Here is a 17,534-nt window from a genome sequence, read left to right on the forward strand (position 1 = left end):
GTAAAGGGCATAGTGCAGCCACACACTCTCTCTCTCTCTCTCACATACACCGTAACCACCCACCCACACAACACACAAACACACAGACACACATCTTACCACACACACACACTCTGGATGGAGTGAGTGTCCGTTCCTCTGGCAGTAGTAGAGCGCTACCTGTTCTGCCTGTGGCCTACAAAAAGTGCCAGAATACAACTACAGTTAGAGGATGCTTTACAACAAGTCTTCTCTCTCTTTGTGTGTGTGTGTGTGTGTGTAGCTGGTTGCTCCGTGGGCTCATGCACCTGATATGAAGGCGTCGTGGCAGAGACGTGCCAATGGTGAGATCTTCATCAGGGAGGAAGAGAAGAGTAAAGTCTGAGTTTGAGTAAAGAGGTAAACAAAGTCTCTCAAAAAAGTAAAATGAACAAACCATTACAATCTGATAACACAATATGCCTGATAATTTATAAATGTAGTGTATGTAAAAGATGCAGATTATATGTTGTATATATTTTATTTATTTATTTATAATGTATAAATGTAGTGTGTGAAAGATGCAGATTATATGTTGTATATATTTTATTTATTTATTTAGAATGTATAAATGTAGTGTGTGAAAGATGCAGATTATATGTTGTATATTTGACTTCCAGGCACAACAGAGTGAGCCGGACGTCCCTGCAGCTCATGTTATTTACATCTCTCCCTCGTCAGGAGTAAACAAATGCATCTGGCGTGTGGAGGCATATTCTAGTACACAAATAATATGTACATAGGTTTAGGGGAAGTAGAATTTACATAACCTTCTGCATACATGTAGCCATGGAAATGCACATACACACACACACACACACATTGGTTGTATGTATTTTGCCTTTTTTAATCTACATTGTAATGCTGCTTATGAATTATGCCTTACTTAAAATGCTATGGTGTGTGGCTGGCTCTGAAGAAAATAAAAACAGTAGTAGTGTTGTGTTCTCTGGTTTCTTTTCATGATGACATCATATGCAGTACAATACACACACACAGGTGAAGAGTCCTGCCAGGTGTCATTGTAATCTTCCTTAAGAAACAGCCATGTCCATTGGTAAACAGTCAGTCACAGATGCTAAATATTCCACTCCTTATATGCTGGCCAAGGCTTTGACTTAATGTTTTTATTAACCTGCCTGAATATCAGTCTGGTAGTGAGGGACAGTGGAGCATTAGTGTCCTCACAGCTGGCTAGTTGCTCAGTCCAGACAGACCTACGGGGAGGGAATAACTGGAGCTTGCACCTGCTATGCCTCAAGATGTCACATAATGCAATACCAACTTTATCCAGCAGGTGGCAGTGCTACCACATGCTCAGAAGTAAATCTACTCTTCTCAGATGCATCATGCAATCCTCCCCAGCCAGAGCCAGAAACATCTCTCCATATTTATCACACAGTGAGCATACTGGTCAAAGCCAAAGCATAAACCCTTTCTCTCACCTGGTACTGTATACTTGGAAAGAGCATAGTTGTAGTACACTTGTAGTGGTTGTAGTATAGCAGTATACTTGACTGTACTAACATGCAGAATGCTCTGCATCACCAATTTGAGAAGTATCCAGAACACCCAGAATGCTCTGCATCACCAATTTGAGGGGTAACCAAACAACTAAAACCACTGACGACAAAATTGTGTTTTTTGGGGGTAACCATTCCAACACCACCCAATGCACTGAGATAAACCCCAAATGGTGTTTTTTTAGGGGTAACCATTCCAACACTACCCAATGCACTGAGATAAACCCCAAATGTTTGGTTTTTAATCGTTTCTACTTTGTGTCCCTAAAGTAAAAGTTGAGGGGGAGGAGATGGTAAAACACTGCACTGTAGGCGCTGTAAGAGTATTATTCTTTACAAGGGGTCCTGGCAGTGCAAGAGAGTGTTTTGTTAAATCTGTTTACAATTAAAATGCATAAGCATGCTCTCTTAACGTATAAGAGCCTCTTAACTGCCTCTACAGGCCTAGTATGGATAAGCCCTTAAAAGGTTGTTTAAGGGCTTATCCATACTAGGCCTGTAGAGGCAGTGAGAAGAACTACTGTACCATGCCACTATACTCATATACTATTAGGCACTGAGACACTAAACCCAGCCACTATACTCAGATACTATTACTCAGGCACTGAGACACTAAACCCAGCCACTATACTCATATACTATTACTCAGGCACTGAGACACTAAAACCAGCCACTATACTCATATACTATTAGGCACTGAGACACTAAACCCAGCCACTATACTCAGATACTATTAGGCACTGAGACACTAAACCCAGCCACTATACTCAGATACTATTAGGCACTGAGACACTAATCCCAGCCACTATACTCAGATACTATTAGGCACTGAGACACTAAACCCAGCCACTATACTCATATACTATTACTCAGGCACTGAGACACTAAACCCAGCCACTATACTCATATACTATTACTCAGGCACTGAGACACTAAACCCAGCCACTATACTCATATACTATTACTTAGGCACTGAGACACTAAACCCAGCCACTATACTCATATACTATTACTCAGGCACTGAGACACTAAACCCAGCCACTATACTCATATACTATTACTCAGGCACTGAGACACTAAACCCAGCCACTATACTCAGATACTATTACTTAGGCACTGAGACACTAAACCCAGCCACTATACTCATATACTATTACTTAGGCACTGAGACACTAAACCCAGCCACTATACTCATATACTATTACTCAGGCACTGAGACACTAAACCCAGCCACTATACTCATATACTATTACTCAGATACTATTAGGCACTGAGACACTAAACCCAGCCACTATACTCAGATACTATTAGGCACTGAGACACTAATCCCAGCCACTATACTCAGATACTATTAGGCACTGAGACACTAAACCCAGCCACTATACTCATATACTATTACTCAGGCACTGAGACACTAAACCCAGCCACTATACTCATATACTATTACTCAGGCACTGAGACACTAAACCCAGCCACTATACTCATATACTATTACTTAGGCACTGAGACACTAAACCCAGCCACTATACTCATATACTATTACTCAGGCACTGAGACACTAAACCCAGCCACTATACTCATATACTATTACTCAGGCACTGAGACACTAAACCCAGCCACTATACTCAGATACTATTACTTAGGCACTGAGACACTAAACCCAGCCACTATACTCATATACTATTACTTAGGCACTGAGACACTAAACCCAGCCACTATACTCATATACTATTACTTAGGCACTGAGACACTAAACCCAGCCACTATACTCATATACTATTACTCAGGCACTGAGACACTAAACCCAGCCACTATACTCATATACTATTACTCAGATACTATTAGGCACTGAGACACTAAACCCAGCCACTATACTCAGATACTATTAGGCACTGAGACACTAATCCCAGCCACTATACTCAGATACTATTAGGCACTGAGACACTAAACCCAGCCACTATACTCATATACTATTACTCAGGCACTGAGACACTAAACCCAGCCACTATACTCATATACTATTACTCAGGCACTGAGACACTAAACCCAGCCACTATACTCATATACTATTACTTAGGCACTGAGACACTAAACCCAGCCACTATACTCATATACTATTACTCAGGCACTGAGACACTAAACCCAGCCACTATACTCATATACTATTACTCAGGCACTGAGACACTAAACCCAGCCACTATACTCAGATACTATTACTTAGGCACTGAGACACTAAACCCAGCCACTATACTCAGATACTATTACTCAGGCACTGAGACACTAAACCCAGCCACTATACTCATATACTATTACTCAGGCACTGAGACACTAAACCCAGCCACTATACTCATATACTATTACTCAGGCACTGAGACACTAAACCCAGCCACTATACTCATATACTATTACTTAGGCACTGAGACACTAAACCCAGCCACTATACTCAAGCCCAAAAGATTCAATTAATGTTTCAGAAGGTTCTTGCCTGGAATAAGTGTATGTATGAGAGAGAGAGAGAGAGAGAGAGAATGAGAGAGGTGACAGAAAGATTGATAGAATAAAGAGAGTGATGAGAGAGGGGTGACAGAGATAAAGAGAGAGAGAACAAGTGAGAACTGGAGAGATGAAGAGAGAGGTTGAAAGAGAAAGTGTGAGTGAGAGAGGGAATGAGAATAAAAAAATGAAAGTGAGAGAAAAAGAGTGGCGTAGGGAGAGAGAGAGGAAGAGAGTGCCGTAGGGAGAGAGAGAGGAAGAGAGTGCCGTAGGGAGAGAGAGAGGAAGAGAGTGCCGTAGGGAGAGAGAGAGGAAGAGAGTGCCGTAGGGAGAGAGAGAAAGAGAGTGCCGTAGGGAGAGAGAGAGGAAGAGAGTGCCGTAGGGAGAGAGAGAGGAAGAGAGTGCCGTAGGGAGAGAGAGAGAAAGAGAGTGCCGTAGGGAGAGAGAGAGAGAAAGAGAGTGCCGTAGGGAGAGAGAGAGAGAAAGAGAGTGCCGTAAGGGAAATGGTTTTTAGTGCAGAAGTCCTCCTCGCATTAATGAGCAGTATGCCTTCTGTCCAGTAATCCCCCATACCAGCTACAGGCTCAGAGGGCAGGGAGATTCACAGCCCTGTTCCTGCACCAACACAACCAATACATCAGATGCTGCTAACATGCCCAAGACACCTTATGCTAACATGCCCAAGACACCTTACGCTAACATGCCCAAGATGTCAGAAGCTATCACTTCCCAGACATCAGACACTAATACTATGCTAGAAGTTTAAAACATGCAAAAGGGGTTAGAAATAGCAAAGCCACACCCACTCTCTTTCAATGTGCATGTCAGAATGATTGACAAGCACAGAAACAAATCAGGAGGAGAGATTCCCTGATGGACAGGTAATGATTGGTTGAAGAGAAATCTCTGAGCAGTCGATTACAGTGCACACGACAGACAGTCAGTCAGACAGAAAGATGTTTTTCTTTCTTCCTCACTCTGACATCAACGTTAGTAGCTGGACATCCTGAGGCGACCCCTTTCTGCCCAGGATGTCCAGGGTCTGCGGGCTGTCACTGTCGACTTGCTACATGTAAAGTAAGCGATTCTGTTTTGTCGGAGACGTTTATTTCACAGTGATTTCGTACCATTTAGGCCTTTGTGAGGAGAGGAAATCTAAGGCCAGCCTGTCATGCATGGAAACCTCTGTCTGACTGGGTGGAGATATCATCTCCAGATACAGGGAGAGGCATTTTTGCAAAATGTATTGGCAATATTATAAAGAGAGAGAGAGAGAAAAGAATCTTGCAACAACGCTGTCAGGTGACACATGTTTCTGGGAACAGTTCCAGTAGCATCTAATTGGATATTTGGAGAAATAAGCATGCCCCTTCCGAATAAGCTCTGTCTCAACGGAGATGTAGGATAGATAGTATTAACCTCACAGTACCTCTGGCAGGCAGCCAGAGGAATCTGGTGTGCAGCTGTGTTGGGTGTGAATACAATACAAAACCTAAAGGCTCATTAGCATTCTGAGTGTGAGGGATGCAACACACACAGACACAGTACGTCTTCAAACACCTTATAGACCCTTTCGACAAGAAAAACAAAAACAATGCATGAACGTTCTATTTTGTTCCTAATTTACTTCCGCTTCATTAAGATAACATATGAAATGTTAAAATGGAAGCCTTGTGGGAACAACAATGATGCTGATAATGGAACTCTCTTGAAACGGTCAATATTACTCATGTACCTGATTGTCTTTGTGGGGATATCTCCGCAATTTGTTTTTACCATGTTACCACGAAATATCCTAAATTTGACCTTTTTATCCTGAAGCAATCTTTACAGGCCAGCTCCTGCCAGAATAAACCGTAAACTACCTAAAGCTTTCAGACTGCACAGATCCCCATATGTTGTGTTACCTTTTGCGCAAGGAGTGGTTAAAATAACATTAAAAAAACCTCTGGGTCTGGCCCATGAAACCTGGTCTATAATGTATGGCTGGACTTTTTATCCAAACAATACGGTTATCTCCCTACGGTGCGACGGGCATAACTACAGTACGTCAAAGTTAGCTTCCCTACAACCGGACATGCTAAATATTCTTCTAGATAGATAGATAGATAGATACTTTATTGATCCCCAAGGGGAAATTCAAGATTCTTATGGGAACTCAGCGTTACGTACGAGTTAGCTAAGCCTGTTTTGCCTTCTATTGTTTATGTAGATAATACAAAGCTACAGTACAATGTCGGCACAGGTTATGTGCTATATGAAGTTATGGGATTTAAAAAAAATCCTAAATGAATGGGCTTCAATGGGGGCTAGTGAAGAGATGGGTACACCAGCAACCATTGGTGGTTCAACTTCCGGGAAGTCGCCTGTCCCCTTGCTTCCACCTCCCTCCTCTCCCCTCGGTCTTGCCTCCTCTGGTTGTAATTATATGAATGAGATGCCCTTGATGACGTCGGGCTTTGATCGATTTCCGGGGCACGAGCACGAGGTTTTCATGTTGAGTTCACACATTTTGAATAAAATATACTTTTGGGAATGTTAAAGTCTTTTTTATTAGTATTATTTCATTTGAGCTATTTCCATGTTGAACTACATTTTATGTTGATATGACATGATGGCAATATAAAATAAACACAGCTAACAATGGTATTAGATTGCAAAGAAAGAAAGAAGTTTGGGGACCACTGATGTATGTCATACCAAGTTCAATGTGCTTTACACATCACCAGTAGAAAGCAGTAAACATTAGCAAATCACAAGATTTTAAATATAGTAATTAAATAATTACAAAAACAATGAATAAAAAAGATAAAGCAAAGATTAAAACAGGAGGCATGTTTTGACTTGGCATTGAATCATCCCCCAGGATGCTATGCAGTGGTGCAATAAGGCATATTAACCACAGGCATGCAGCTGAAATGGCACTAGATTGGTTTTCATGTTGCTCACGTGTCTGACATGTATAATTCAAATAAATCTCACGTCTTAACCTTACCACTTCAAAGTCCAGGCTCTGAAGGCAGCTGAAATGGATTAAATTGTAACTGAAACAGTGTGTTATCATTGCCGAAGTCTCTATTCATAGTTTAACTGGTGCTGATGGCAAACATTACTCCTCTTGTTTAATAATGTAGTTTTGGCCACAGGGAAGTTCAAAATGGTGCCAGTTAAAGCCCCTGGCACTGCAGAGTGATCTACCTCTCACTGTGCATCCCCTCTCTCTATGCTCTCTCCTTCCCCTCCTAATCTAGATTATGTCCACTGGGATGCTACAGAAGTTAGTATGAGGGCAAAACCCCTACTTCCTCATTCTCATTCCCCCCCGGGTCATAGTGCAAAGAGTCTGTTCTGCATGCTCTTTGACAGCCTGTTCACCTTTATGCTAGCCTGTTCACCTTTATGTTAGCCTGCTCACCTTTGTGCTAGCCTTCACCTGTTTGTTAGCCTGTTCACCTGTATGATAGCCTGCTCACCTGTATGCTAGCCTGTTCACCTGTATGCTAGCCTGCTCACCTGTATGCTAGCCTGTTTACCTTTATGCTATTCTATTCACCTGTATGCTAGCCTATTCACCTGTAATATAAAGGAATGTCATAATTTACATAGAGCTCTGCTGTCCTTATAGTAGTAGCCCAACCAGTACTTTGAATGTTGTCTCTTTAATTCTAATCTACAATTAATTATGTAGACTGTAGATGTAGCCTATGTATGTTTAACAGACAATGACTCTTATATAATGACATTGACCTACTGTACAGATCAATACTGATATCAGTTATAAGACCTAGATATAGAAAGAAATTAGAACAAAATGTGTGTCACCCGTCAGGTGATATTGTAGGAGGCCTGTGTTTAGAAAACATTATTGCAATGTTGAGCTAAGCTAGGAGCAGAATTTTGCCATTTGAAATCATACTGTCAAAACAGTATGGTACAGAACTACAGAACAGTACAGAACTACTACGGTTCATTAGCAGTTTGAATTGCTTACAAAACACTAAATTAATTGTGTATTAAAAGTAACTCAATGTAATTCCCATTTCCGTTAATTTTCAATGTAAAACGTACCCATATAGTGCCCAAACGTACCCAAGGGGTACCCATATAGTGCCCAAACGTACCCATATAGTGCCCCACATAGTGCCAAGGAGTACCCATATAGTGCCAAGGGGTACCCATATAGTGCCCCATATAGTGCCAAGGGGTATCCATATAGTGCCCCACATAGTGCCAAGGGGTATCCATATAGTGCCCCACATAGTGCCAAGGGGTACCCATATAGTGCCCAAACGTACCCATATAGTGCCCAAATGTACCCATATAGTGCCCAAACGTACCCATATAGTGCCAAGGGGTACCCATATAGTGCCCAAACGTACCCATATAGTGCCCAAATGTACCCATATAGTGCCCAAACGTACCCATATAGTGCCAAGGGGTACCCATATAGTGCCCAAACGTACCCATATAGTGCCCAAATGTACCCAGTTCTCTTCCACCAACAGTGCTACATACAGTAGTTCACAGAGTCCTGCACGGGTTCAGGTACCCGCGGGTACCCGACGGGTGACCCGCACATTTTGATGAAACGGGTGAAAATATTCTACTGTGTCGGATGCGGGTCGGGTCGGACACGGGGGTGACACGGGTGGGAATTGGCCTTTCATAAACATCACGTGCATATGTAACAATATGTTCTACAGTAACACATCCTAAATACTATGCCTGCAATTCAAGTTGATAAAAGCATTTGAAATGCACGTTTCGTACGTGCCTTCCCAAAACAGGCGCCTATAGGCTATTTCACTTTTAAAAATCACATGCGCGGGATCTGCCTGCAGTCTTTCAGAACAAAAGTGGCTGCACATTGATAAAAAAACGCCTAAAGATGACTCTTTTGACATGTTGTCATGGTGGAGAGAGCATGCTTGTTTAATTCCCAATATTGCCTAGATTGTGAGATCTATTGACATCCCTGCAAGCGAGCGAGATTTCTCCTATGCGTGGGAAAAGGTATAGGCACATTTTCCCCATTCAATCTTGCACTCAAATAAATGGGATAGTGTCACACGTCTTATGCCTATTTCCATAAAGTTTCACAGGCTAATGCATAATCCGGTGTAGGTTATGACCGAATCATTCCTTCTTTTAATGTAGGCTAGCCTACTACTGCTGTTAATAAGTTGTGTGTGCAAGGCCGTGTTTGAATTCTAAATTAGGCATTTGCGTGGCGATAGCCTTGTAGACGCATCTGCTTGAAAAGTGGTAAAATGTTAGGGTAAGGCTATTTGCACCCCTGGTACAATTAGCAGTGTATGCTATTCGTACCCTGGTGCAATAAGAAGTGAATTCTATTCGTACCCCGGCGCACACAGCAATGTGTCCTATAAGTACCCCGTCTGGTACAAATATCAATGTATGCTATTCGTACCCCGGTGCACACAGCAATGTGTCCTATTAGTACCCCGTCTGGTACAAATATCAGTGTATGCTATTTGCACCCCTGTGCATTTAATCTGGCATATTGATCACACAATGTAATAATATTTTTATTTATTTTTTAAAAACAAGCAACATGGTTTTTTTTGCTGTTACATAACAGAGTGCTCAGCTGTGTAATAGACACTCTGAATAAGGTATGCTGTTTGCATCAATGTACAGTTAGAAGTGGATGCTATTCGTACCCAGGTGTTTATAGTACTGCATGCTATTTACACCCTGGTGCATGAACTAGCTAATTGTTGCAATCAAAACTTCCGTTTGAGAACCGATTTCTTGTTCAAATTGCGCGCCTTCTCTCCAGAGACGTTGGTACACATGCACACTCACTCCGCCAAAACGCATCACACGGGACTCGAACCCCGGTCTCCCGCGTGCCAGCCCTTGCCTATGACCACTGCACTATCTGCTTCGACAAGATGTTAAAGTTTGCAGATAAACTTATAGTTTATAGGCCTGAACGTCATATTCACGAAATTTCTGATAGCTAGCAAACTGACGGTTGTATGTGTTCACTAAACAAAGATTATGAAAATAAAACACAACTTTTCCATCTCAACTTTAATTTGAACAGATATTAGTGCTGAAACCGTTCAGAATTCTTCACTTTCTGCTGACGAGAAAACGAATGTCGGCCATGTTTTTTGGGCACGCGATCAACATGTTTTTGTTGTTATGTAACAGGGTGTGAATAGCCCAGTTGTGTGGCCAAGACTATTCATACCAGGGGTACGAATAGACACTCCGAAAATTTTATCACTCGGGTGTTGAAAAGTAGCCAGGCTACCACAATACATCATGTACGATATGCCTGTCAACTTCAGCTGAAGTTGGATCTGCAATGTTAATGGTTGTGTAATTAGTTCCTTAAACGTGTCTCTTTAACTCGGGTACGGGTCGGGTGTCAGTTTTATTTAATGCGGGTCGGGTACGGATTTTAACTAGCTCTGGTGTCGGAAAACGGGTCGGATGCGGTTTTAAACATGACGGGTACGGGTGGGTGCGGATTTAAAAAATTGGACCCGTGCAGGACTCTGGTAGTTCATACCAGGTACCAGGTGCATTCTGGGTGCACATTGGCAACTCCACTCTCTGTATTCAACATCAGTGTAGCCAGGGGCGGACTGGGACCAAAAATCGGCCCTGGCATATTTGGCCAAAGCGGCCCTCAAATCGGTCGGGCACACCTAATTAAATACAAAATCTTTGCATTACCCTTAGATGTAGGCCTCATTGGCTATCACTCTGACTGATCAGAGGTAGCCATGGAGCACATGATCTCCATATTCAAGTAGGCTATATAAGCAATTATTAAAGAGTTTCTGCTTGAATTCAAAGTATCATTTTTTAAATTATTCAATAGGCTACATTTAAACTATAAAATGCTCAACTGACAACAGCACCAGTTACTGAAGCCTATGTGTAAGGAGCTGAATTTCTTGATTGTCATAGACATTAATTAACCTGACTCCGCCAGATGGATTTGCTCCGCAAAATTGAAGAACTTTTGGGAAGGGGCGGACATACTGGTTAGCTGATTGGATAAACCATCTGTCTATCACCACCTTTGTTGGTTATCGACGGGCCAAATCAACCAATTAGATGAACAAAGTATTCTTCTAATGCCGTTTAACATACAATTAAGTTAGGTAACGTGACAAACGTTAAGATGTTTTAACTTACCATTTATGAACCTAATCAACGACAATTCCCATCAAGTTTTCACGGTAGGCCCTACACTTCTGAAGATAGTATATTCCTCCATTATGAACTGGAATCAGCTGTGGAGGATGTCTGTGTCGTTCATTCCTCCCAGCTGCATGGCTGAGACTCATAGCTTCACAGTTTACCCAGGAATACTTTCTAATTTGAATAAAACTTGCGCGATAGCTATGCTCATCTCTGTGGATGCCGTCATGTTGTTCGTTGCGTCACACCTCAACCCGCCTCAAAGCCAACGCTTATTGGACGTTCGTTTGGTGAACTGCTCCAAATTTTCTTTAACGGAAAGTATCCAGACTGATCTGCGAGTGAAACCCTGAAGCTCGCGAGATCAGGATGGTCTCACGAGGCTAGACATTAATCACTGTAGGACAACTGAAATAAACAGGGCTGTTGCTGGAAATATTTTATTCCTGTAGGCTATACTACCTACATTTCTGGTACATTTTGGAACAGTATAGCTATATTAACTAATTATCTTTAATGTCTTCCAGTAGCCTATCGTATAGGTCACTGTATATAGCTTAGTTGGCTTGTGCATGAATATGACTTTTGTAGCCTACATTTCCGCCAGTCTACAGTCTTTTAGCCCATCTTTACCATGATAACCCTTCCAAAATAGAACCCTTTCGACGCTCTACTAGAGACCAACCACCACTCATGCCATCGATGTTGAATTTTGGGCGTCTGATGGAAACTGATCAATCTGACCAAAAATTAAAATCGATTTGACACTCTTTTGCTGTCCAAATCATTCATTTAACATTTAAGTTGCGCTATTTGTTATTATAATCACAGCACGGCCTTACTACGTTGTCATTACCTACCATATCATTACATTATCGCAATTAATAATCATCATAATCATCATCGTCAGCATGGCATGTCACACATAGCCTACCTGCTCCATCACTGAGTTCTTATCATGTAGCCTCAACTAGGCTCCACCACCTGCTCACTGTCCCTCTGCTCTGTATGTTTGCTTACATCCTCGTTCAAACTCAACGAACTTCAACATGTTGCTGACATATGCTAGCCTACTTGCAATATTGTATTTTTGAAGCTTCTACATTGGTGTTACTTTTGCACTATTGTCACTACCGGCACCCGCCGCAATTTTGTGTAGGCAACTTCGATTAACTTTTGATGCGCTCACAGAATCCTGGCTCTGAGCCAAAATGCGAGGGGTGGGGCCTGACGTGAGCTGTTATTGGATCAGTCGAGTGTCAATATGGAAATGTAACCAATGGGCCGCTGATTGTCCTTCCTTTGGGCCGATCGTTGGCCAAAATTATATAGCCTATTCTATCGGCCCAAAAGGTGCGTCGGCCCACCGGGAAAATGCCCAGTATGCCAGATGGCCAGTCCACCCATGAGTGTAGCATCCAAATGAGTTTGAGACTGTTATTCTGTGGCAACAGAACTGAATTGTTGTTTTGAAAATTAGTTGAAGCAGCAGTCAAACATTACATTTATATTAAACTACTGCATGTGTTTGTCTGATATAACTTGCCTGAGGTCGCTTACCTGTCTCTGACTCACCTGTCTGGAAAGGGTGTCAAATGAGGTTCCTTGACTGTGTGTGTGTGTGTGTGTATGTGTGTGAACTTCAACTGTGACTTCAATGCACCTCTGTGTACTCACCTGGCAGACAGCTAGGAGTTTGAATCACTTGTCATGCCTCTCTTGTTACCATACTCCCGTTCAGTGTTGCCAGATTGGATTGAGTGATTTCCGCCCAATCACGCTCAAAAACCCGCCCTCATCAGCAAAAAACCGCCCCAAGGATGATTTTGTCATAGAGAAAAAAATTTTATTTGCCCGCCTAAAGTTTATTTTCCCCCTGCCCGACAGTCAAAAGAAGCCCAATCTGGCAACACTGCTCCCGTTGTTTTTACATGTGCTACATGTGACTAGACCAGGGCTGTCAAAATAACTGATTAATTTTGATTAATTAATTTGAGAAAAAATAACTGATAAAAAAAAAATAGCACAGATTCATTGATTCCGTATGACCTCTGACCCCGAGCCGTTCTAGTCAGTAACCATTAGACTGTAAAATGGAGAGAGAAGAAAATGTGCTGCCTAGATCATTGATTGGAACATTTACTTTAAAAAAAAAACTGCCTGATGGTGTTGATAAAAATGAAGTGTGGATTAAAATAAAGTCCTCTGCAATGTCTGCAGCAAGGAATTTGCATATCACTGGCGTTCGTCAACTCTAAAGTCGCACATCAATGCAAAGAAATAGTGTTGACATTGAGGTGTTAATTTATTTTCATTGTGTCCCCTAGGTTATCTGTGGCCTGAAATGCCCTGTATGTGAAAAAAAACTTCCTCCCGAAGCACTTTTGAATTTATTTCCTCAGCATATTGTCATATCATAGATTATTATGGCCATTATTTGAACAGTGAAAATGATAATAAAAGAGTTTTTGAACTTTAATGTCACTAATGCTGATTATTCAATGATATATATGCGGTTAATTTAGATTAATTAATCACAGAGTATGCAATTAATTCGATTGACAGCCCTAGACTAGACTAGACTTGACTCTTGTCTTAGAGCATCTCAGAGGGAAAAAAATCCAGACAATATCTGCAAGAATTTGATTTATGCACGTGGAGCATCAGGTGTATTGTAGTGGCTATTGATGTAGTGTAGCTGTAGGTAGCTGTTGTAGGTGTGTTGTAGTGGCTATTGATGTAGCGTAGCTGTTTACACCCACCAGGTTGGGTGGAGCATCAGGTGTGTTGTAGTGGCTATTGATGTAGCGTAGCTGTTGGTAGCTGTTGTAGGTGTGTTGTAGTGGCTATTGATGTAGCGTAGCTGTTTACATGCACCAGGTTGGGTGTTGCACATAGCGAATGAGCACGTTAAAGAAGCCCTATGCAGGTCTGGTTATTCCTTCGCTGTTTCTGGGTTTCGCCTGATTTGGGCTCGCATTTTTCACGACAAAGCTCCCCCTGCAGCTTCGGTAGCAAGTGACTGCTACGCTAAACCCAAGAAACCAAGCTAAACACATACATATGGCAAGCCGATTGAGCATTTATTCAGATATCTTGATATCAGGCATAATTGTCATGTACATGCAAGCCATTTCTGTCCACTAGTTAACTAGTGAGCCATTTCTGTGTGAACTAGTTAACTAGTGACAGCCAAAATGCTCACTAGTTAACTAGTAAGGCCCAAATTCTCTCTAGTTAACACGTTTTATATCTTACTAGTTAACTAGTAATGCTCAGCATGTTCACTAGTTAACTAGTGGACACCGAAATGTGCACTAGTTAACTAGTTTAAAGACTTCTATATTTTACTAGTCAACTAGTAAGGTACAAAAATGTTTTGTAGCTGACTACTGAATGTCAAATTCCCACTTGTTAACTTCTATGTAATTTGGCCAGCCGCTTGGGCATTTATTCTGATATCTTGATATCAGGCCAACATGCATGCCATTTTTGTCAACTAGTTAACTAGTGAGCCATGTTTGTGCACACTAGTTAACTAGTGACAGCATAAATGGTCACTAGTTAACTAGTGAACACATATTAGCTTCACTAGTTAACTAGTGAGAGCCAGAAATGTCCACTAGTTAACTAGTAAAGGCCAAAATGCATACCAGTCAGCTAGTTGAAGGCTTTTGGGTCTCACTAGTTAACTAGTGACAGCCAAAAATGTGCACATGTTTACTAGTGAAGGCACTAGGTTACTAGTGACTAGTTAACTAGTTGGAGTAGGTCAATGTCCCTAGTGAACCATAAATGGCTTACTAGCTAGCTAGTTGATGGCAGCAGGCTCACTAGTTAACTAGTTGATGCATCCTTTGTCCAAACTAGTGAGGTCATAAATGTATACTAGTAAACTAGTTGAAGCCTAAATTCACACTAGTCAGCTAGTGGCGCAGAATTAAAATTAGGAGGCGGAGAACTCTGGAAATTGAGGCTTTCTATTGGCTCCCTATGTCCAAATAGAACATGACAACCAATCACAGCACAGAATTTCACAAAATCCCACCCACAACAAGTTAACATGCTGGCCAAAGGAACTTTAACTAGTAAACTAGTGGCTTCAATGTGACACTTACATGTAAACTAGTGAAGGCAGAACTGCTCACTAGTTAACTAGTGAAGACACAAATGCCCACTAGTTAACTAGTGAGGTCTAAAAAGTGTCACTAGTTTACTAGTGTGCACCAAAACACCCACTAGTGAACTAGTCATGGCAATTTCCATTCGACTAGTTAACTAGTGAGGTGCAAAAAGTGTCACTAGTTTACTAGTGTGCCCCAAAATGCCCACTAGTTAACTATTGAAGGCCATTTCAGCCCCACTAGTTAACTAGTGAGATGCCAAAATGGTCACTTGTTAACACGTAAAGGCCAAAATACCCACTAGTTTACTAGTGAGGGTGTTGTGGGCCTTACTAGTTAACTAGTGCCTTAAACGGCTATTATGCAAATTCTAATGAGAGGGTGGGTAGAAGACTCCTATTGGGTATTATGTAAGAATCCCACCCAGTCTAAATGTAAATTTATTGTTCATAGCCTCGCGATCAGGTCCTGATGGGTGCCCCTAGTGGCTAAAGTGACACACTGCTCTGCAACGGTACTTCAGTATAGATAGTAAAGCAGAGCCTGCAATATGCAGTATCTCATATTCTGTCAAAATGGTTTTTAATAATAACAGGGAAACCCCATGCTTTAACAAGTGAGCTCTTAGTGATCCACACCAAAGATTTAAGGGATCAATTTTAATATTATTCTTTGTTTATTCTTGCTAGGCAACCACAGACATAAATGTATCCATTCAGTCACGCTTTTCTGATTAATAACTGAAAAAGATTGTACACATTAACTGCACATGGTTTCAAAAGTAATTAAAAGCTCAAGAAAAAAACTTCAAGCACTTCTAACCCTGGTCTCCCACATGATGTCCTGCTGCTTAACCACTTGAGCTAGTCTTGTCACATTAGCAATGCTATCATCAATGTTCATGTTACTGAAACGTTTTGTTGCTAGGCAACCATATACAAATGCCTCCAGTTTTATCGCGATTTTCAGACTAATAACTGAAAAACTAAAGATTGTAGACATTAACTGAACGAAGATTACAGCAATACACCACAATTTTGTCACTAGACATGTTATCAAAACATATTTTTATGCTCAAACGATCTTAGTTTATAAAAGTTTGCTCTTAGAACTTAGAGGGCACATGTTACCCCGCTACTCATCCAGCTACATTGGCTACCTATGGCGGCCCGCATCAAATTCAAGGCTCTAACGCTTGCCTACAAAGTAGTCTCCGGTTCTGCTCCCACCTACTTGAATGCCTTCATACAGATATACGCTACCTCCAGACCGCTGCGCTCCTCAGACGAACGACGTCTAGCTCTACCTCCGGTACGCTCAGGCCAATCCAAACTTTTCTCATCTGTTGTTCCTCGCTGGTGGAACACACTGCCAGTTCCTACAAGGGCAGGGACATCCCTCTCCATTTTCAAAAAACTCCTGAAGACCCAGCTCTTTAGAGAACATCTCCTCTCATAGCAACACTTACAACAAGTCTTGCTGATCCTAGCACTCACCAGCCGTCTTAAACTGACACGTAACTGTTAAAAACAGCACTCACTGATGCACTTATTCTTATTGTCCTAATATTGTTGAGAATTGCTCTAAAACTTAAACTGTTTACCATGTTGTTAGTCGCTTTGGCTAAAAATGCGTCAGCCAAATATAATGTAATGTAATGTAATGTAGAACAGCCTGGACGAAGTCAGCCATGTTTTCTAGGTTTCTGAGTCCTAAATGGACCAATCAAAATCCTTGTTCCGCCTTCTTCATTTGCATGCAAGTGCGACATTGCGCACTAGTTAACTAGTGTCCAACGTTACATCCCACTAGTTAACTAGTTGCACAAAATGCCAGCCGTTTGTGTATTTATTCAAATTCCACTAGTTTACTAGTGTGAGGGGCATTTTTCTCCTGCTAGTTCATTATGGACAGTGTTTTGTCCTCACTAGCTAACATGTAAGGCTCAAAATGCCCTCTATCAGCTAGTGAAAGGCATGAATAATGCAGATATGCTCACTAGTTAACTAGTAAGCATGTCCTGTTCCATTACTAGTAAACTAGTAAGGCCAAACATGTCAACTAGTTAACTAGTGAAGGCCAATGTGTCACTAGTTTACTAGTAAGAGTACCTTTTGCATTACTAGTGAACTAGATAGCTCCAAAAACAGCCACTAGTGTGTGTATTGTGCGCACTAGTTAACTAGTG

Source organism: Alosa pseudoharengus, unplaced genomic scaffold, assembly GCF_046254945.1.
Source record: "Alosa pseudoharengus isolate Yale_2024_CS ecotype anadromous, Long Island Sound unplaced genomic scaffold, YU_APseudo_1.1 YU_APseudo_1.1_scf_17, whole genome shotgun sequence".
In the NCBI taxonomy this organism is placed as follows: Eukaryota; Metazoa; Chordata; class Actinopteri; order Clupeiformes; family Clupeidae; genus Alosa; species Alosa pseudoharengus.